Source organism: Eptatretus burgeri, chromosome 5 (assembly GCF_056783735.1).
Source record: "Eptatretus burgeri isolate ZD-2024b chromosome 5, Ebu_testis_v1, whole genome shotgun sequence".
Taxonomy (NCBI): Eukaryota; Metazoa; Chordata; class Myxini; order Myxiniformes; family Myxinidae; genus Eptatretus; species Eptatretus burgeri.
Genome location: NC_140965.1, coordinates 9,848,163 through 9,857,279, shown reverse-complemented (window position 1 = coordinate 9,857,279; position 9,117 = coordinate 9,848,163). Strand labels below are relative to the sequence as shown.

The following is a 9,117-nucleotide window of genomic DNA, read 5'->3' as shown; positions in this document are numbered from 1 at the left end:
GAAAGTCAGCAATCCACACAACCGATGATTACATTTTCAGCATCACCTGAGGTCAACCTTTACAAAAGTATGCCTGAAAGCAAAAACAAACATCATTCTGGTGACAAAGCATACATCACCAGAACACTTTCTAACGGCGGTTTTATTTGCCAATTCAACTTCGTTTTTAAGAAGCAGTTTAAGATTCCAAACCCTGATGGATTTTATAAATTCCAAAACAACATGCTGAGTGGGAATGGATACCAAATGTGTAACTGTGTCTCCCTATATGCCACCTTCCAGCGGTTGACAGGGTAGTTCAGAGGTTGCATGCTTGCCTTTGAGATATCTGTCCACGATTGCTGAACTCACTAGAAGTTGTCATCCTGCTGCTCCACAGGCAGTGTTTTTCAGCAGTGAGTATGCTGTCCTTTAATTGGATGTGACTTTTAAACTCTGTGTCCTGTCGACCAACTTCTAGCATTCCCTGGCGTTGTCTGTTTATGTGTGGCTTTGTTTTCTCCATATGATTAAAATAATAATAAAAAAAGGCTTATCATGTGACTTGTGTTTATGCCTGTGGCTTTCGACTAACATGGATGTTTGATCAATCCAAATTGGACCGTAGGCTCTGAATTTGATCACAGTGAATTTGAGTGTGCACACTAAGTGCTTTAATAGAATGTCGACTGCTTGCTATCTGAGGTACACAGCCCAAGGACAGTGAACCCAGATGAAAACTTTAGCAAATTGCTATGGTCTCATTGTAATTACAGAATTCACCTGCTGGAGGCATGTTTAACCTTGCACACACACACACACACACACACACACACACACACACACACACACACACACACACACACACACACACACACACACACACACACACACACACACACACACACACACACACACACACCCATGACTTTCCTCAATATAGAAATCTGCAAGCCAGTTGTCAAACCGGACAAGCCTTTGCCGAACACACTTTGAAAAGACAATAACATTACTGCCATCCCCGTCTCGCAAATATGGTGGTGCAGTTAGTTGATCGTACTGCATAAAAATTATAAATGTTTCAGCATTAACTTAAACACACCTGCACCATTTGTACAAGTATTACATTGAAGAGTGTTCACTCTTCTGACACAGGATGGTCCAAACCAACACGATGTTTGCTCAAGGAGGAGTGTTTGCGTCACTCGGTCCTAAAATACATTATTTTATCTTCGCAATAATTGTCAAGAATAAATAATTGTACAGCTCAATTATTGCTGCTTTCCTCCTCACTGCAGCCAACCTCCCTTGGGTGTTTGCTATTTGCTTTTAACATTCCCTCTCGAACTTCACTCTCTGCACTTTCACAGTCAGTGTGTGTCCTTTGCATGAAAGTACCACATAATGCAGTTTAATAGGAAGCTACAAGTTTTGGACAACTAACCATGGACTAAAAACAAACAACGGTTCTTGATGCGTCAGCTTGTTTGCTTGTAATGGCTGCTGAAGAATTTTGCTGTTCACTTGAAAAGTGGGATGGAATTGCAGAATGGCACACCTTGCGCTCATAAAGACACTCTACATTCACTTTATTAGCATCTGGTTTCAAAGGTTTGATGCCTGCACCTGCACTCCTGCAGCATAGGTCCCACTGTCGTAAGACACTTTAGAAATGTTTTCCCTGAAACGCTTCGGTTTAGTTCTCGACTTTTGAATTGCACTTCAATAGGAGCAGTTTCGATCTGACACAGGATGGTGCAGAGCTTTCACACTTATCTTTAAACTGGTGTACTCTGTGTTCGATTCCCAACTCATGTATATACATTATGCAGTGCTGTTGGATCGTTGCTTTCCAGGCTGTGCAGAGCTCCAAAGTGTGCCATCATCGGATGGATATTAAGCTAGGTGTCCCATCTGCTTGCATTAGTTGGTGGATGTTAAAATATCCCACAATGTCTATAATGAAGAGGAGGCCAGCTATTACCAGAAACCTGAACAAACAAGAAAAACAGCAATCAGAGATTGCAAACCCTCACGAGGACTACTTTTGAGTAGTGTATTTTTCATTGCTTTTAGTGTAAATCCAATAAGGCTGCCAAACCATGTGACCAATGACATCATATGTGTGAATCTTTTGTTCCTCATGGACAGGTGGTCATACGTGTAAAGTTTCGCCTCAATCTGTTCAGCCATTTCAGAGAAGAAGATTTTTGAAGGTTAAAAATATATAAATATATATGGCTGCTGAATTACGTGACCGATGATGCCATGTAATTTTTTTCTGCAGACCATTTTATCCCTAGACGACCCTCAAAAATTTTCATACTGATCGGATGTGGTCACATGGTTTGGCAGCCTTATTGGATTTAAGCTAAAAGCAATGAAAAATACACTACTCAAAAATTTTCATACTGATCGCATACTACATTTGCAATTACGACGTCATAACGAGAGCACCTATGATGTCATAAAAAAACCAACCTCATTCCCCTTGAAAAGTACTTGCTATGTGCCAAGTTTCAATTTTTATTGGTTGGCGGGGGATATAAAAATGGGTTCCGTCCGTCCGTCCGTCACATTTCGTTTCCGGAGCTTAACTACAAATCCCCTCAAGATATATTTACGAAATTTGGTGCACATGTCAAGCAAGTGGTGAACTGGTGCCTTTTGATATTTTCTAATTGATAGGTCACATGGTTTGGCAGCCATGTTGGATTCAAGATTCAAGTTATGTGATTATGGAATCACATAACCTAATGAAGCAAAAATTTGTAACTATCATCTTCCATCATGTCTGCATACATAGTAAAAATTATGACATCACAAGCCACATGGTTTGGCGGCCATCTTGGATAGCACACCTCATCCGATTAACACGAAACTTCACACACGTATTCCACTGGAGGATTGGAGGCAGAATATAAATTTATGATGTCAAAGGTTACATGGTTCGTCAGCCATCTTGGATTGAAAATTAATTTTCCTTGGTGTGGTTTCAGAAATACAGAGTTCCAAAGTTTTTCTGTTTTTCCAATATGGCTGCCACATCACATGACCTATAATGTCATATTTATCATTACAGCATTCTTCATGAGTAATTGCAGCAATGGTGGAAATTTCATCTCAATTCAACAAGTGGTTGCAGAGAAAACCACAAAAGTTCTGTGTGGACAAACAAACAGACAAACAGACAGACAGACAGACAAACAGATGGACGGATCCAAATGCAATCCCCTCCCCTTTGCGAGGGTAATTACAAATCCTTGGCCTGACTACCACTGAGAAGGCAAAGTACCCAGTGTAATCCTTGATGTAGATCTGCTCTCGGACCACTGAACCTGAGGTCAGATATACATTGCAAATACAGTGCCTATGGAAAGTCTAAACACCCCCTTTCAAAAATTTCACCTTTTATTGCCTTATAGCCTGGAAATAAATTACATTAAATCAGACTTTTTCCACTTTTATTTACACATCGTAACCCACAACTTGCAAGTGAAAAACAAATTCTCCAAATTTCAAAAAATTAATTTAAAATGCAAAACTAGAATATCTTGGTTGGATAAGCATCCATCTCCCTGAGTTAATACTTGGTGAAAGCACCTTTTACAGCAATTAGAGCTGTGAGTCTGTTGGGATAGGTCTCTACCAACTTTATACACCTTGATTGGGCAATATTTGCCCGTTCTTTTGTACAAAACTGTTCAAGCTCAGTCAAGTTGTGTGGGGGAGTGTTGATGGACAGCAATCTTCAAGTGATGCCAGAGATTTTCGATTGGATTTAAGTCGGGGCTCTGACTGGGCCACTCAAGGACATTTATGTTCAGGTCAGGTCAGGTATGGGAGCATGTGCCAGAACAGCACGTCGCTGCGTCCACTTTCTGCCGGTACTCCAGGGGCCTCCGTCTGGCCATCCCCAAGGCAGATGCCAGGCCCATCCCCATCTCCTTGAGATGATGGTCAACCTGTTGCAACCATGAGGCACGTGGTCGACCCACTGGCCTCCTCCACTCATGAGACTCCCTCGCTGAGAGAATCTGGTGAGCAGGATCAGAGTCAGGAAAACGAGCCACATGTCCATACAGCCACAACTGACGCTCAAGGACTATGCAGGTAACAAATCTCATCCGAGTCTCTCTCAGCAACCGCTCGTTGGACACAAAATCCGACCAGCGATAGCCAAGGATTCTCCGAAGAGACCTGGTACCAAAGGAATTAAGTTTCCATCTCAGATCCTTGGTCAGAGTCCAAGTCTCGCACCCATAGAGCAAGACTGGAAGTACCAAGGACCTGAAGACTCGGACTTTCGTCCTCCCGCACAGGTACCGGCAGTGCCACACCCCATGATCCAGTGAATCCATGACTCCCCAGGCCCGACCCAGACATCTATTGACCTCTGATTCGCAGCCAGCAGAGACATGAATATCACTGCCAAGGTAAGTGAATCTCTCCACGACCTCAACATCCTCACCACAAACAGACACAGACAGGACAGCAGCATCCAAGATGTCACCGAAAGCCTGGATCTTAGTTTTGACCCAAGAAACCCGTAATCCCAACGGCTCTGACTCCTCATTCAGCACCTCGAGGGCCCCCAAGAGGATGTCTAAAGTCTCCGCAAAGATGACTGCATCATCTGCAAAGTCAAGGTCCGAGATCTTGACATTCCCAAATGACGCACCGCAACTTGATCTCTCCGACATCCTCCCTAAAATCCAGTCCATACAAGTGCTGAAAAGTGTGGGGGCAAGTACACATCCCTGACGAACTCCAGTAACAACTGAAAATAAGTCAGAGATAGTACCACCACACTTCACAGCACTCTCAGTACCAGAGTAGAGTTCAGACATCAGATCGATCAGTTTTGGTGGCACCCCACGAAGACCAAGAATCCTCCAGAGGACATCCCGATTCACTGAATCGAACGCTTTACAGAGATCAACATAGGCTGCAAGCAGCCCCTGCCGAAACTCTCATCTGCGTTCGGTGAGGACACGAAGTGCAAGGATACAGTCAATCGTTGACCTCTTTGGTGTAAAGCCTGACTGTTCTGGACGCTGGTGCTCAAGCAGATGGTGGCGAACCCTATCGAGAATTATCCGAGCAAAGACCTTGCCCGGCACTGAGAGCAGCGTCACCCCTCGGTAGTTGTTGCAGTCTTGGCGATCACCCTTCCCTTTCCAGAGAGGGACAACAAGGCCCCTCTTCCAGTCAGTTGGGATGATGCCTGTGTTCCAGGCAGAGCACAAAACTGCATGCAACGACATGAGTGCAGCATTTCCACCAGCCTTGAGAAGTTCGGCATGGATGCCACAGATCCCTGGAGCTTTGCCCCGTTTCAACTGGTTCACCGCAGCCCATGTTTCCACAAGCGTAGGTGGACCACAGTTGATTCGAGGGTCAGCAACAGGGATTGTAACACCCTTGACGTCCAACTCGACAGTTGGGGGATCAGCCTGGTACAACCGCTCAAAGTAACCAGCCCAACGGGCCTTCACTTCAGACTCCTCTGTCAAGAGCCTACCACTCTCTGCTCGAACTGTAGTGCTCCGAGGGATGGGCTTGGATGAACGTAATGCGCGAATTCCCCTGTAAGCGGGACGAGAATCACCTGTCCACAGGTGATGCTCTACCCCCTCACAGATTCCTCGCACATAGGCCTCCTTGTTCACCCTCAGTGCACGTACAGTTTTACGCCTCAGCTCCCTGAACAGCTCAGCTCTGCCATTCAGCCTGGCCCTGCGACTCTGGTCAATGGTATCCAGTGTCCCTTGAGAGACAAAATTCTTCTTTGCCCTGTGGTGAGCTCCAAGGCATCCACCGGCAACATCAAGGACGGTGGTCTTGAAGGCGCTCCACAACTCTTCAGGACCCCCCAAAGCACCCAGACCCCCAAGTGTCCACTCAGCCTGTTTGCAAACTCCTCAGCTACTCTCTCATCCCTGAGCTTGGCAACATCCAGCCTCGGCTGGGATGTTACCATTCTCCAGTATTTAAGGTGCAGCTTTAGAGTTGCTACAACAAGCCTGTGGTCAGTATTGAGGAACTGAGCACTCCGGTAGACCCTGCAGTTCTTGATCATCCTCCAATGACCGTCAATGAGGACATGGTCAATCTCCTTTGCCACACCGCCAGCGTTGGAATACCAAGTCCAGCGATGAGCTTGTGGGCGCTGAAACCATGAACCAGCCACCCTAAGTCCATGACTTCTTGCAAAGTCAAGGAACTTAGTGCTATTCTGGTTCATAGTTCCTGACCCATGGGGACCAACACACACCTCATGACCGTCCCTATCAGTTCCAGTCGATGCATTGAAATCCCCCAAGACTAGAAGTGTATCTCGTCTGGGGCACTGATCAACCACAGACTCGAGTGTGGCGTAGAATGCATCCTTCACGGTGAGATCACTTGCCTCAGTCGGAGCATAAACAGAGACCAGGGAAATGACACCTAAGGAGTGACGAATCCTTTATCTCATAATACGCTCGTTGACCGGTGTTACCTCAATTATCATTGGGGTCAGCCTATTGGACACAGCTACAGCAACTCCTTGGGTATGGTAACCATCAGAGTGACCAGACCAATAGTAGGTGTAACCACCCACCATTATCTCGCCGCAATCCGGTCTCCGAACCTCAGAGAGAGCTGCAATCCCGATGTCCAAACGCTTGAGCTCAGATGATAACAGAGACAGGTGATCATCCTCTCTTAGGGATAGGACATTCCAGGCACCCACCCGAAGGGACTGCCTCAGGTTAACCCAAGGAGACCGCCGTCTGGTGGACGACACCTCAGCACCACTCCGACACACTCTCCCGCAATCTGACCCAGGGATGTTACCCCGTGGTTTCCCTCCTATCAAAGATTGGGGGTCCAGAAGGCTTTGCCTCAATCCCGTCATCCGGTGAGCTGCCCTGCGAAGGGAAGCTGCACAGGAGGTACTCCCACGGAGTGGGTTTTCAGATTTTTTTGCGTTTTTGCGTTTTGCGGAATGAAGGGTTTTACGGTGGCCGGAGTGCAAATCCTGCCACCATCCTCCTAATAAGAAGTGACCCAACTGCAGGAGGACGTCCGCAGACACAGTTGGGCAATAGATATTTATGTTCAACTAAGAACAACTAAGAACAATTTATGTTCAACTTATGTTCCTGTTCCTTAGTCACTCCAATGTTTCTTTGGCTGTGTGCTTTGGGTCGTTGTCATGCTGAAAGGTGAACTTCCATCCCAATTTCAGGTTTCTTGTAGAGGGCAGCAGATTTTCCTCTTGGATCTTTCTGTATTTTTCTCCATCCATTTTCCCTTCTATCCTTACAAGTATCCCAGTCCCTGCTGATGAGAAACATCCCTGTAACATAATGCTGCCACCACCATGCTTCACAGTTGGGATGGTGTTCTTTGGGTGTTGTGCTATTTTGGGTTTGCACCAAATATAACGTTTTGCTTTTATGCCAAAAAGTTCCATCTTGGTTTCGTCATACCACAAAACATTTTGCCACATGGCTTCATAATCTCCAGAGTGGTTTTTTGCACACCTCAAGCAGGACTGAAGGTGGGCTTTTTAAAGTAATGGCTTCCTTCTTGCCACCCTACTATACAGGCCAGACTTGCAGAGCGCTTGGGATGTTATTGACACATGCACACAGTGACCAGTCTTTGCTATAAAGGCCTGTTGCTCTTTCAAAGTTGCCATTGGTCTCTTGTTGGCCTCTATGAACAGTCTCCTCCTTACCTGGTCATCCAGTTTGGAGGGACTGCCTGATCTCGGCAAGGTCTTGGTGGTACCATATGCCTTCCACTTCTTAATGATTGGTTTGACTGCACTCCAAGGGATATTCAAGACCTTTGAAATATTTTTATACCCATCCCCTGATCTGTGCCTTTCCACATCTTTATCCCGACTTTTTTTGAAAGCTCCTTGGCTCTCATGGGTGAGTCTTTGCTGTGAAATGCACTTCCCAGCATAGGATACCGACAGGAATGGCTGATTTTATTCTGAAGTAATCAGAATCACTACAATTTGACACAGATGTCGTACAATTAAGTTGGTGTGTGATTTTGAAGGTGATTGGTTACACCTGAGCTAATTTCCAATTACTATTATCAAGGAGGGTGGACACCTATCCAACTAAGATATTCTCGTTTGGTGTTTTTCATTCATTTTCTGTTAATTGAATAATTTGTTTTTCATTTCAAAGTTGTGGTTTACAATGTGTATATATAGATGGAAAATGTATGAATTGATGCAATTTAATTCCAGCCTATAAGGCAATAAAAGGTGAAAATTTTGAAAGGGAGTGGAGACTTTCTATAGGCACTTTGTGTTATCTGTCAAAACATGTGGAGCGTGATAAGCACTTCCCCCAATCTCCATTGGACATAGTCCTACACCAAAGCATCACCACCAATCCAGAGGCCTCGACCTGACGACTCTGTCAAACAGACAAAGATTCCGTGATCAACATTAGTTAAATATAAAATGGAGCCACCTATCTGGATTTTGGGCTTGTTTGCCCTCATGAGGATGGCATAACAACAAATATCTAACTGATGACAAACTATAGAAATGATACCTGAAAGTATAGTCTTACCTCAAACTAATGATGACCACATTCGTCATTTAAACATCAGACACACCTCGTGACTGTTATGGTGAGCATCGTGTTATGGTAATTTTGTCTCGAACATAGTGTGCGGCTCCGTTTGATGTTTAACTGATGTTGACCATGTAATCTTTGTCTGTTTGACAGTCGCAGGGCCAATGATTGTGTGTTGGAGGTGACGCTTTGGTGTAGGACTATGTCCAATGGAGATCGGGGGAGTGATCGTCACACTCCACATGTTTATAATTTACCCACTGTTTGCATGACGCGTCTTCTGGGGGAATGGTTTGCATTAGCGGGAACAATCATCTGAGTGGCAAACAGATGGCTGTTCTTTGCAGATTATGCGGTTTTACCATGCGAGACATAATCCGCAGCAATGATCACCATAATAGTGAGGAGGTACGTCTGGTGTGTGTGTGTGTGTGTGTTGGTGTGTTGGTGTTGGTGTGTTGGTGTGTTGGTGTTGTTGTTGTTGTTGTTGGTGTTGTTGTTGGTGTTGTTGTTGGTGTTGTTGTTGGTGTTGTTGTTGGTGTTG

At 45.1% G+C, this 9,117-nt stretch overlaps 1 pseudogene; it reads right to left on the bottom strand.

The window, feature by feature from the left end:
* Positions 1-8,489: 8,489 nt before the first annotated feature.
* LOC147025822 (small nucleolar RNA U3) lies at positions 8,490-8,565 on the bottom strand (annotated as a pseudogene).
* Between the last annotated feature and the right edge of the window lie 552 nt (positions 8,566-9,117).